Source organism: Xyrauchen texanus, chromosome 31 (assembly GCF_025860055.1).
Source record: "Xyrauchen texanus isolate HMW12.3.18 chromosome 31, RBS_HiC_50CHRs, whole genome shotgun sequence".
In the NCBI taxonomy this organism is placed as follows: domain Eukaryota; kingdom Metazoa; phylum Chordata; class Actinopteri; order Cypriniformes; family Catostomidae; genus Xyrauchen; species Xyrauchen texanus.
In genome coordinates, this window is record NC_068306.1 from 2,064,252 (window position 1) to 2,078,964 (window position 14,713).

The following is a 14,713-nucleotide window of genomic DNA, read 5'->3' on the forward strand; positions in this document are numbered from 1 at the left end:
GCAAAAGATGCAGTTGGAGATGGACCATTTCTCTTCGGCCTGTGACAACTTCAGTCTCACCATCAACATCACAAAACCCCCAGCCTGCTCCAGAAAATCTTTATCAACAACCATGTGTCATAGTGAAGGAACAGGACCAGACAGTTGATACATACACCTATTTGGGCAGCACACTCTTCAGAACATTCAACAAGACTAATGTCTTTGAAGTCCATCCTGGATTAACTGCAGAAGTTCACATAAATGAATTGTCCTTTGGTCTCCCTCAAAGTTCTTGGTGTCAGTACGGAATCTTGGGATATGCTGGCACAGGATAGACCCAGCTGGCATGGCAAGATCAGAACTGGATCCCTGGCAGCAGAAGCCAAGAGAATCAATGAGGCAGTAAGGAAGAGTTCCGTACATTTACATTTATGCATTTGGCCGCCACTTTTATCCAAAGCGACTTACAGTGCACTTTTTACAAGGACAATTCCCCCAGAGCAACATGGAGTTAAGTGCCTTGGTGGTGGCTGTGTGAATTGAACCAGCAACCTTCTGATTACCAGTTATGTGCTTTAGCCCACTACGCCACCACCACTCCCTATGCAAGGTCAGAGCCACCAACATCTCACCATTTTATCAGCCACATACGGACTTAAGTCATGGTAATCTTTGAATTTGAAGGAGGAACATCACTGTATGTGCTTGAGTGATATAGTGTACTCCCAAAAATGATCTTTTCTTTTCACTGTGTTGACTTGTTGATATGATGTAGGGCAGGGCTCTTCCAACTACTTTCTTGTAGGGGCCAGATTATCCAGATGAAATCTTTGCATGATCTACATTTTTTTCAGATTCATTTTAGCTAGCACGTTCATTGCAAGTAACATGTTAAAAAACACCCTTAATTCTGTGCATTTACTTATATTCAAATAGTCATGGGGTTTACTGTATACTTAACACATTTTAAGGTCAGGCCATATATTCCTTCATAAGATCTGGCTAAAGTACAAACATGACTTATACTCACAACAAATAAGTTCTGATCAAATTTCCTTTGAAAAAAAAAACTATCATTTTAACATTTTAGGGGTATTGTTTACAAATTATGAAAACTGGGGAGGAACATTTAGATCTGCTTAAAATCCACTCACAATGTCAACCAACAAATGAAAACAATGGCTGTATGGAACTATAATTTTTCAGTTAAAAATACATTTAAATTAAATTTTCTTTTTGTAGACCAAATGTAGGATAATCTGGTATCACATTCCTACATGGCAGTCGAATGTCATGAAAATGTAAACAACAATAAAGAAACATACCTGAAGGAATAAAATCATCATCATCACTCTGTTGTTCCTCTGCTGTGGTTTCTCCTCTCACCTTCATCAGGTTCCTGCAGTCCAGCAGCTTCACTGAACACATCTTCACTGGTGTCTGCAATATCTGCTGTTCATCATCATCATCGTCATCACTCTGTTGTTTCTCTGATGTGGTTTCTCCTCTCATCTTCATCAGGTTCCTGCAGTCCAGCAGCTTCACTGAACACATCTTCACTGGTGTCTGCAGCATCTGCTGTTCATCATCATCTTCATCACTCTGTTGTTCCTCTGCTGTGGTTTCTTCTCTCATCTTCATCAGGTTCCTGCAGTCCAGCAGCTTCACTGAACACATCTTCACTGGTGTCTGCAGCATCTGCTGTTCTCCAGCATGAATCACATCCACCTGCTCTCTCATGATGAACATCTGAACACAAAAACATCATCATTATTATGGACTGACATTCATCAAACTCTAAAAGATAATTATACATGATTATACACAAGAACAGATCTGTTAAACAATATAACGTTTTCAGAAATGGTATGAATATAAATGTGTGCTTTGTGTTTGGTTTCATTTTCCTGACAGCAGGAATATTAAAACAAGCTGCATACAGTGCATAGCAGAGCACAAACAATGCAAAACTAGTTGTAACAAACATGGTTTAGAAGTTTCCACACACACCAATATGGTAAACAAAGTTCCCAGTTAGCACAGTTACACTATGATGACATAATAAAAACGGACCATACTGGTCACAGCACCAAATTATGTTGTGCCAATGCAAGTCCCATTATCATCGTGAGTCTGGTGCAATTACTCTTATATGTTTGGGCAAAGTTGCAAGTGCATTCCAATGACCAAAATATATTTTTGTAACAGCAACTTTGGCAGTATGTTCCCAGACAGTATAGGTACATATCAAAGATGTCTGTTTAAGAGCATTTAATCTGGAAAACTGCAGAGGGGACAAGGGGCCGGTTGCAAAAAACTATTTTAGACTAGTCTTACAAGTTAGTTGTCTAACATTTTGCTCTTAACTTTTTCAGTCAGTTGCATAAAAAATTTGATTGTTCTAATTTAAGACCAAAATGTAAGACATTAGACCACTAGACTATCTTTTAGTCATAGGAAATAACTGCCCACTGAGCTAGTGGGGCTTGAGTTGAGACTTTGTAGAATACTTTGACTTCTAGAATGGTAATAAAAATGAGGTTTTTTTATTTATTATTATTATTTAGGCTTACTTCCAAAAGCTAGGGAATATCTAGGGAAACCTTTTGGATATTCCACTTGGATACATTGTTTCAAAGGGGAATGAATCAAGAAACTGATTATGGTATGTTTTATTGTTGTTCTGTCTTTGTACTCAGGACTCCATGTTTGTTTTGGTACTAATGACTTTGCATTTGTTGGTCACTAGATGGAGTGGGAAAGGGAATTATCCAGATTTTACAAAGCCACTCCTCCAATTATATGGACACACCCCTTTCTAATATGGAAAACATTTTGAAATGTTGTTGGTTCAAGTTTTTCTTGATGTCTGATGAAGGCCCTGAGGGTGGCCTAAACATCATGCATTTTTAATAAAATAAAGTTGTAGCTCTTATTTTGCTTAAAGAGTGAGTGTTGCACCTCTTTCTTTTGAAAGTATGGCATTTTGATTTTTGGTTGCACTTCCTCTTTAGCTGGTTGAGCACCTTTTTGTTAATGTTTTGTTGGATAAATCGCTAATGTTGTTCATTAGAATTGATTTTGAAGCAATGTATTCTTCTAATATGCAAATATTTTTAGCAAAGGAAAACCTTGTTGAGCGCCCACTGTCAACTTTTTCCCACAATGCAATGCGAATTAGACTCTCTTACTGAAGACAACTGTGAGCTTGTTTTATGCAAGAGGCTTTCTATGGCATCCTTAGTTAGTCAGACCAATTATTAGACAAAATCTCAAGTTAATGGCTATTTTAATGCTACTGGCCCCAGGAAACTTGGATAAAGCTATAGCAGGAAAATGTATTGGAGAAAATCAGAAACATCAGTTTTCACGCCAGAACAGCAGTCTTGCACGGGTGATTTCGTCAAACCCCTTGCGCCTAGACTTAGCGCATGCTTGCACAAAAATACCAAAACTTCAAAAAATCCCACAGACTTTGTGCTTATGACTTATGGAATAGCGCTACGCTTAAAGCTAGCCCTCTTAAAATAGGTTTTACAGTTTTTTTTTTATAATTGTCTCTGCATTAGGCTTTTAAGTTGGGATAGAAAAAAGTATTTCAACACAGAAAGTTACATACTTCAGATTTAAGAGAGTAATGACAGTTTTAAAGTCTATTCATCTCTCTGTGATGCAGCTTCTTCTACAGGCTCACGTGACGAGTCTAAATGAACTGTAGTTAAAAAACATATGTAAGTGATTATTGTGATGTTGTTTGAGTTGAAGTGGTCAAATTAAAATAACTAAAAGGAAACAGTTTAATTTCACCTCAAATTTGACCTCAGACATGACTGGCAAATTAACCAAATAGAGCATTTGATTATTTATTTTTTTAAAGGGTGACGTTTTTAAAAATTAAAAACACAAAATATTACAACACTAAAGGGAAATATAATGCAAGATGGGCAAACCACTATTACGTTGTAAAACGACAAATAAAAATAGATTTATAGTGCTTACCTTCTCCTCAACGTCCGTCCACTAAGTCGACCGTTACGAATCCAAGTAAGGCGCATGCGCAGTACTCTGATTCTCTATCAGTTAACGGTTTACACTTCAAAGAAAATTTTGTCTCCTGTGCCTGTTAAAAAAAAAAATCTCTTTTACTTACAAAAACGATAAAATGTGAATGAATTACCATTTATTAAAGTAAAATATTTGCAGATGTGGAAAGTTTCCGTTTTATTTTCCCATTGAAGTATACCTGCAGTATCCCAATGAAAGCCGGAACCCGCCACATAATTCAAACATAAAAGTGCAACACATTTTTTATTTTTTTTATTTAGTGACTGGTTAAATGTTTTGAAGACAGAAAGTTTGAGATTTGGTCTGTGAGTTTATATCACGTAATAGTGAGTCAAGAAGTCGAAATGGCCAGAAATAGTCACAATTGTTAAATAAAAAGTCAGAATTAGCCTACCTGTTTTATTTTTTATTACCTGGCGGGATCCATCTTCTATAGTATCCCTATGGCATACTGAATGTCTCCACAAATATAGTAAAATTATAACTCGTATAAGTTGCCTGGAGATCAAGGTACCACGTAGTTATTACTTCATCAATAGGATTAATTAGCAACGTTTTTAGAATCTTATCAGACGTTTCTTGAACGTTATTTAAGCTTTTTAAAGATATCACTTTATAAACATGGCGCCACACAGGAATAAAATATAAACAAAAGAATGTTGACTATAAAGTGACTATATTAAGTTAAACCACAGACAGACAGAAAATGTAAATAATCTACTGGTTCTCAACTGTTTTGTTGTTTTTCTCACCTCTTGCATGTGACCAGTAACAAAACAAACTACATCAGACGATAATGAGCTTCTTTTACAGTCACTTAAACGGCAAAAAGGTAATTTAAACAAATCATGCACTGAAAAATATGAACCTAAAAGTCAAAGCTGATGTAAAACACATTGATCACGTACCGAACTGCTCAAAGCATCAGCTCTTCTTTCATCTTCTTCTGGTGTTTTCTGTCGGTTTATAAAACAACTTCTGCTTCATTTCCGCCTCCTGCTGGACTGGAGTGAATAAAACGCCAACATTTGATTACCGGTAATCAGTCCTGTTGTTGTTTAACTTAAAATATATTTTGAAACATTATACAGGATTTCTTTTCTATTCACATTTACATTTAAATGATTATATTATCTAAATCTCTCTTATAAAGCAGCACACATTCAACAGCCTCTGGGAAACCACATTTAAAAGAATCACTCATCCAAATATAGATATTCTGTCATCATTTACTCAGCCTCATGTGGTTCCAAACTGAAGGGTGAGGGTCAAAATCCCTTGGCTCTTCACATATATCAATACATATATATATCCTTTTATATCAATATCTATCTATATTCTGTTGCTTAACTTTAATAAAATGATGAATTAACTATATGCATGATCGCATAATCAATTCTATTTTCTTATGCATAACTGAAATATACTTTGAATCATATGTGTGTTGGAATGTTAACTAGTGTTAACTCTCTGTCCTGCCCGTAGTCTGAAGGTCCTTTGGGGATAAGCTTAGCTGTGATGAGAGGGGGCAGGGAGAATGTTAAACATATGGTCTGTGTTTGATTGTTACTTTTCTATGATTAAGTATATGGTTTAAAGTCCTATGCAATACTACCTGAATAGTAGAAGTGTGATTTTCTCTTATTATTTCTTTAGGGAAGAAATGTATGTTATTTCAACCCTCTCCTCTGCCCGAGGAGTGAATATTTTATCTCTCTTGTTTTGGTTTAAATGGCCTGATAATGTGTGCTCTGGCTGTCTTGTGCCCAGAGAAGGACTGTCGTTCGTCAGTGTTTTGTGTATGCGTTTGACCTTCTACCCAGGTTTTGAACCAGGGGTGCACACCAGGCCGACTCGAAGACGCCCGCGATCATCTGCGAGGTCACTTCAGACGTAAATCTCGGGCGCGGACGACAAGTGCGCTGATTAATGTTGATAGGCCATTTAACTATCTATATGTTGTGACTTTATGTTCTTTTAGCCAATCAGGAGTTAAATAATATAATGTACGTCCTTGCAAATGGTATAATTGATGTAAGATTTTGTGTAAGGTACGAGTTGGCTTTCGATCTCCTCGTGAGACTTTGACGCTGGCTCTACCAATTTCACTGCAGACTATACTTCAGTAAATTTTTGACTCTTTTAATTGAACTCCTCGACTCCTGGTTTTGTTTCTCCATATCTGGTCCGGGTCTTAACTGTTATACCCCTAACAGTTTGGTGATTCGGCGGGCAATCACTCCGTGGTGACATCTCTGGCAAATCAGCAAACAAGGTAGGAAGCTTTTATTAATTGTTAGGGCTGTCTGACTGGAAGAGATTTTGAAGGGGAGCGGGAGAGCTTCACTCCGACGAGGCGTGTGAAGAGTAATTTAATTATACTATTGTAAGTATAAGAAGTCGCTGAGAGAGCTGTTTAAGGGTTAAAACAGCAAACAGCGCAAGTGAAACGTGCTCTGTGGGGGGCCCAGGTGGGCATTGGTGTAGCACCACCCCGGCAGAGTGCGTCCCTGGACGGGAGGTCCAGTGGCACCGTAAACCTGCTCAATCTCTTCCACCTCAGATAGGGGTACCCCGAGCTTAGTGAATCAGGCAGTTAGGGATTCAGATATTAGGTATAAAATAAAATAAAATACAATAGGGATTGTTTTTCCCGGGATGGGGACATTCTAAAACGCTTAACGTGAAAAACGCTTAACGTGGCTTACTGTACTAATACAGTGATATTGAAAGACCAAACTCAGTACACATCATATTAATAAACCATACTATGTATAAAAAAATAAGATGAGTCCAAAATATGAACGCAACGCGTTTAATTACACGTTAAGCATCCTCCCATAGAAAACCGTTATAAGAAAACGCTTAACGTGGCTTACTGTACAGTGATATTGAAAGACCAAACTCAGTACACATCATATTAATAAACCATACTAGTTTATTACTAGTTAATAAACATAGTTGTTGCTTGCACTGATTATCATAAATGTCTTATGTGCTGTTCCTGAGGCAACAAATTTGAAACAACACAATGAAATGTGTTAACACTGTGAATTAAATAGTGCAGGTTTCGTGATTAATAAAACTGATAGTGAACTGTTGCAAATACCCCAGAAAGAAAAAGAAAAAATACTATAAAAATATACTATATTATTCCATATATATATATATATATATATATATCCACATATATATATATATATATATATATATATATATATATATATATATATGCCTATATATATATATATATATATGATAGTGAACTGAACCTTAAACAGCTCTCTCGACTAATATATATATATATATATATATATATATATATATATATATATATATATATATATATATATATATATATATAATATTTATATTTATAAATATTATATAAACATATAATCATATTTATTAATATGATGTGTACTGAGTTTGGTCTTTTAATATCACTGTACAGTAAGCCACGTTAAGCGTTTTCTTATAACGGTTTTCTATGGGAAGAAAATGCTTAACGTGTAATTAAACGCGTTGCGTTCATATTTTGGACTCATCTTATTTTTTTATACATAGCATGGTTTATTAATATGAAGTGTACTGAGTTTGGTCTTTTAATATCACTGTCTTAGTGCAGTAAGCCACGTTAAGCGTTTTTCACGTTAAGCGTTTTAGAATGTCCCCTTGAAGGGATCAGGAGCGGTCCCAAGTAAATAAATAAATTATGACCCGAATTGGTATGGATCAGTATATGTGACCAGGATGTTTGTGAAGAATACTTTGTGGTGAAATTGGTAGAAATCCAGTATTGTTGCTGCTACAGTTAATTTATCCGCGTAAAATATTTGCTGCTAAAATCTTTTTGGTAGTGATTTTCAACTGTGACCAAGAAAAATGTCTGATAAAGGGAATTTTCTGAGTAGTTCTGACCAAAACGAGGAGGGCACACGCTGTAAACAGCTCTGCTCTGACGAGCTCAAATCAAAGAAATGTGCGCAGCTCATTAAGAAAATGGTCAGTCAGGGGTTTGATTCTGATTGGAAAGTCATGCAGCAGATTGACTGGCTGCAGAGCAAAAAAGACGCTGATAGGGCCAAATATCTATCCGTGTTTGCCTATTCATGGCTTTGTAAACTGGGTGGTATACCGTTAAACCATGAAAAGGCAATTCCAAATATGATGGACGGATGGTCTAGTTTGATTGCCCAGCGTGATAGAGTGGCAAAAATTATTGGGCAGGAAGTCGGCTGTGATCTGCGTAGTTTGAGTAAGGGTTTCGAGGCTGTTTGTGAAAAAGCAGAAAGTGCTGTGAAAGATGAGACAGTTCTCCGTCCTCCCTTGGCCCCCACCTTCCCTTCTCAGACTGCTCAGGCAGCGGCTGCTTTCAGCGCTGTGGATCAGACTGATAATCAGAACGATGGGCCATATGCTGAGGCGCGCAGATTGTTGAACGTGGCTGTTTCGCGCCCCCAACTTATAACATTTCAGAAATTCCTGCCGTGCACACAAAGCAGATTAAGCAGAAACCGGGGGTCGGAAATCTTAACTTGTCCCCCAGAGAAATGTCTAAACCCATTGAGACGGCATTCGCCGCCCCAATCCGACATCAGGATTGGGGAGGATTGAATGCTGAGATGGGGGCTGGCTGTGAGGATGGTCAATGGGTCAGACTCACAGCGGCTGAGAAAAACAGTTTGCTTGCAGGGTTGGAACCTTTTAAGTTGTAAAACCCAAACAAAATTCTATGGGACAGGCTAGAAGCCGTTGCTAGGCAACAGAATCTGGGGATGGCAGATATACAGTCTTTGGTTAACGGTTTGGTTCCCACCAGCAAATTAAGGGCGGTTCAGATTGTTCCTTTCCACCCCAGAGTCCCCACAGATTGGCTTGAGTTTTGTGAAGCTTACTCAGATTACAAAATAGGAGTGAAAGATATTTTGGGTCGGGGGTCTTTTCCCTGGACCAGTGTAACACAGATTAAGAACCCCTCCCTTAAATGCATCTTAATTCTTGCATCTATTTTCACAGTTAGATGTACAAATTGCCCAGATAGCAAAAATATGAAGGCATTTTAATGCATATTAGATAAACAATATATTTCAGCTGTATGAGCAACGTGCAGTTTATACAGTGAAGAAACACTTCAACAGAACAACACAATCATACGTTACATTCTTGCGTTCAAAACACTCAAAGGAGCGCAACTGCAATCTAAGGGATCTCGAGATGTGTTTAAACATCGAGTATTAAACTTGACACATTTATACATTTGGCAGATGGTTTTATCCAAAGTGACTTACAGTGCACTTATTACAGGGACAATCCCCCCGGAGCAACCTGGAGTTAAGTGTCTTACTCAAGGACACAATGGTGGTGGCTGTGGGGATCGAACCAGCAACCTTCTGATTACCAGTTATGTGCTTTAGACCACTACACCACCACCAACTGGCATTTGCCTTTGGATATTTTATAGGTTTTTTATTTTATTGTTTAAATCAAATATCCAAACATATGCATGAAGTTACAGTCTCCAGTCACCTTTCTCACTTTTTGGCTAGTGAAAATGCTGAGTGGTTAGTGACCTTGGAAAACTAATAACCACAGTGGCCAGTGAGCCAAAAAGTTCATTTTAAACCTGTGTGTAGTGTATAAATGACATTTATAATCATAGAAACATTTATGTAAGTCTAAACAGAAAACCTGTCACTTCCTTTTCCTGTATAATGTTGTAAAACAGTTTAAAGTATTTTAAAGATAGACAGCAGGACTGATTAATCAGATGTGGGTATTTTATTCACTCCAGTCCAGCAGGAGGCGGAAATTCACCGGAAGTTGTTTCATACACCGACAGAAAACACCAGAAGAAGAAGAAAGCCCAAATAGTGCACTATATAGTGAATAGGGACGAATTCAAACACAGCTGCAGTTTAAGCGCTCAGTTCGGTACGTGTTCAATGTGTCTTACATTATTTGAGAGATTCATATTTAATTGTATATGTTGTTTTTCTCTCTTTGGCGTTTTAATGAGTGTAAAATAAGTTTTTATCGACGCATGTCGCTTTGTTTTGTTACAGACGCTTTAAAAAATCACTTTCAGGAGAAACAAACAGAAATGTGAGAATATTCTGCTTATATGAGCTCTTTAAATCCAGCGACTGACTGTAAATGAGTTCAATGAAGGTGATAATATATATTGGAGAGACGGGCACAAACAAACGCTTTTTGGTTTCCTCAAGTTTGTGTAAATAATTTTGGGATTACTGGTCATATGCAAGAGATGAACAAAACAACTAAAACACTTCAGAACAGGTTTATTTCCACTTTTTGTCTGTCTGTGGCTAAACTCATGTTTATATTTTACATATTCCTTTTAGTATATTTATTCTTATTTAGTGTGCCAGTTCATGAGTACATTAAAATATAATATATGTTGGCATTTATACTGGACCAAAGTCTATAATATATAACTTTAAATAGATTCAGTTAAACTTGCTATAATTAGTTTGCTATCTTGCATCTATTGCACCAGTTTACTCTTAAGATTCATTGTTTTTTGTGTCCTTTTATATTTAGCAAATATTTACAGTGAATTACTACATTTGTTTTGTGATTAAATATATTTTATGCTGAAAGATTTAGAAATGTTATCAAAGTAAATGGGATTTATTTCTTATAAAACAATGTTTCACCCAATTCAACATTTGGCCAAGAATCTAACATCAACCCTGGTTATCTGCAGGTAAGGTGGTACTTAAAGGTGCATTCAGTAACTTTTTGTTTGTGTCATCTTGGACTTACAGTGACACCTAAGTGTAGATGCTGCTTCATTCAAAATCAGTTGTTTTCAGTTACAGATGCCACTGTAGAAATTCACTATTCACAATCAGCCATGAATAATTTAATCCATGAGTGAAAGTGTCCAATAACAAGACGATTACTGAGATTAAGTGAGTAGTATTTCAGCCGGTCATGAGATTCTAAAATGGCTGCCGCCCCCATTAAACCGCTTTGATAAGGTCACTGATATGACTAGAGTCCTCATCTCATGTGAGTGATCATGATTTTATACATATTTCTTTAGCAGTAAAACTTTGTTAGTGGGGAAAATAACTGACTGCACCTTTAACACATACAACTATATTAATATAATGTTAAGATAAACTAATAGCTACAGTGCTGTTACGAAAATATCTGTTTATATATATATATATATATATATATATATATATATATATATATATATATATATATATATATATATATATATATATTAGTTTCTCTAGGAATCCGTGAGGGAACCAGGCAGTAATAAGCCTTACGGACCGAGAGCCATTAACAGGATTCTTCAAAAAGGGCTTTAGTTCACACACTGTGACCTTTATGTCATAAAACTTGGAATCCTGGAAAAATGGAAGCGATATGTCTGACTTAACATCAATGAATCTGCTTCATTTTAACTGCTATAGAACAAAGCAGGACTTGTGACATTGACACAGACCTGCAGTTCACCTCCTCTAGGGTAAAACCAAAACCTTTGTCCATGAAAGAAATGGGAAGATCACGAGACTCCAGCATCCTTTGGCTCATCTGCTGCATAACACCACACTTCAGGAAGTTTCTGTAGTTAACAGTAGCAAGCTAACCAATTGTACCATCTCAGTTATATTGTTTAACAGAGCTGTATAATAATCTTTTAGAGTTTGATGAATGTCAGTCCATTATAGTGATGATGATGTTTTTTATTCAGATGTTCATCATGAGAGAGCAGGTGGATGTGATTCATGCTGGAGAACAGCAGATGCTGCAGACACCAGTGAAGATTGAAGTGAAGCAGGAGATAAAAGAAGAAAACACAACAGAGGAACAGAGAGATGATGATGATGAACAGCAGATGCTGCAGACACCAGTGAAGATGTGTTCAGTGAAGCTGCTGGACTGCAGGAACCTGATGAAGATGAGAGGAGAAACCACAGCAGAGGAACAACAGAGTGATGAAGATGATGATAAAACCACAGCAGAGGAACAACAGAGTGATGAAGATGATGATAAAACCACAGCAGAGGAACAACAGAGTGATGAAGATGATGATAAAACCACAGCAGAGGAACAACAGAGTGATGAAGATGATGATAAAATCACAGCAGAGGAACAACAGAACGATGATGATTTTACTCCTTCAGGTATGTTTCTCCCGTTTAATATTGTTTTACACGTTCAAGACAATCAACTGTCATGTCTGAATCTGTTACCAGATGAGTTTTATTGCACTCAAGTCACACAAATAATTTTGTTCCAGCTGTCTTTATTGTCTTTTAAAAAGGTGCAGTTTTAACTTTTAAGTCGTTACAGTACTTCAGGAACAGTGACTCTGGATTTGGGTTCTGCTTAAAGTCCTAATTTGTTCTCTTTAAAAATATGACTTTAAAGTGATTGTTCATGAGTCAAAAGTCAATTTAAAGTTATTTTTCAGATTGTACAACATATTTGTGTACTCCATCTTAAACTACATGTTTTCATATTAATTCACTCATGAGTCTAAAGCACACATAAAACAAAGTTGGTAATGTGGCTCTGGGACAGACGAGGCTGGCAATGCCGGCTCTGGGACGGATAAGGTTGGTTACTCCGGCTCTGGGACGGACGAGGCTTCCAGCTCGTTGGCTGTGGCAGGCGTGGGCATTGGCTCGATGGCCGTGGCAGGTGTTGTCTCGTTTGCTGTGGCAGGCATGGGCGCTGACAATTTGTTAGGTTCTTCATGGCCTTACGCACCAACATCAGTGGCAGACCGTTCAACTTGGAGACAGGGGCCGGGGCCGTGGAAGTCTTCGAGAGAGGGGCAGCGTGATTCTTGGAGCAAGGAGTCGTGGAAGGCTTGGCTGTTACTTGGCGTGGAGTAGACTGAGGCATGGCTCTGACATGACATGGAGCAGACTGTGGCGAGGCTGTGACTGAGCAAACGGAGGCAAGGCTGTGAAATGGCTTGGAGCAGACTCCATCTTGACGGTGATATGCTGTGCAGCAAAATCATGAGTGGAAGACTCAAAGCTGGGATCGAGAGAGGAGGATTCTCTGAAGCGAATGTTTCTAATGTTATCTCCACATATTCCTCCCACATGTAATCTCCAGTCTCCAGTAATTCACCTTCACTTGTGAGTCCAATCTGATACAGGGATTTCAGATGGGAATCGGCAAATCCTGTGTATCTGGCAATGGTGCTAAACAGATTTGAGTATTTCCTAATGGGTACGTTCGCTCGGCTCAACTGGATAAAATATGCTGCTAAATCAATTTCGGTTCGGTCAGTTGTTCTGTAACGTCTGAAATATGTAATGAGAGCAGCATCTAATTGCAAACTTAAATTATAAAAAATAAATCAAAATAAAAGACAGGATAAATGCGGAACAGGGGAAGACTAGGAACCAGAAAACGAGAACCAGTGTGTCTCATGCCACTTTTCACCCGTTCTGTTGTGATGACGAGCTCACTGCATCTGCATGTAAAAAAAACAGAGCAAGAGAGTTGTGAACAAATGACGATTTTGAACCGGGTCTTTTTCATGATTCACCTGAAATGAACAGTGGAAACTTATTCCACGATTCCTGATAATATCTCCCAGGGGAAGCATATATAAGGAGAAAAGCAGAAGCCCTAAAACTGATCCCTGTGGCACTCCATACTTTCGTTTGATTTGGCAATTCCTTGTTTACACGGAAAAAGTTGTAAACCATGCAAATGCAAGACCAAATTCCAACATAATTCTCTAGCCTATTCAAGAGAATGTCGTGATCTATCGTGTCGAAGGAAGCACTAAGATCTAAAAGCACTAGAATAGAAATGCAGCCGGGATCAGATGACGAGCAAGTTATTCGTAACTCTGATTAATGCAGTTTCTGTACTGTTCCTGCCTGAAATTGTTCATATATACCACAGTGTTTCCCACAGGGTTTTGTGAGACTGTGGTGGGTAGAAATTTAATCATAAACATATTGGTTAGATATGCAGGGCTCAACATTAAGCATTGTCATGTGCTTGTCCTTAGGACAAGTAAATTGGTCATTCACTTGTCTGGGTAAAAAAAGTTACTTTTCCAGAGAGAAAAGCAAAAGAATGTATGTAAGGAAGAAAAAGAAAAGCCTCCATCTTCATCATTTACCTGGTAGGGATCAAGAACACAGTGCAGAAATATGGTAAATCATTACTCACCCTCAAACTTGTATGAATTACTCTCTTCTGAGTAACACAACATTAGATGTTACCCCATGTGATTCTACCCTCCCTAGCAACCGGGCCAATTTGGTTGCCTACAAGACCTGGCTGGAGTCACTGTGCACACCCTGGATTCGAACTCGTGACTCAAGGGGTGGTAATCAGAGTCCATACTCACTGAGCTACCCAGGCCCCCATGGCTGTTTAATGTTGATATTATATATTTGAATATTATATTCAAAACCGATATGCATATTAAAGATAGATAATATGTTTTCATTTGATCATTTATCATTTTATTGTAATATTTCTAATACTAGTATTATGTATATTGTTATATACTTATTAAAACTGACTGATTCACATGGCAGAGAAAATACCTTGGATATATATACATCAGATGTATACATGTAACAGATCTTTAGGATGATGCACAAGTCTGTTTTAAGCATTTCTCTTCACTCTGTAG

The 14,713-nt window shown here is 37.6% G+C and overlaps 1 pseudogene; it reads right to left on the reverse strand.

Moving 5' to 3' along the window:
• The window catches only part of LOC127625516 (zinc finger protein 14-like), a 91,028-nt pseudogene that overhangs the window by 8,482 nt on the left and 67,833 nt on the right, over positions 1-14,713 (reverse strand).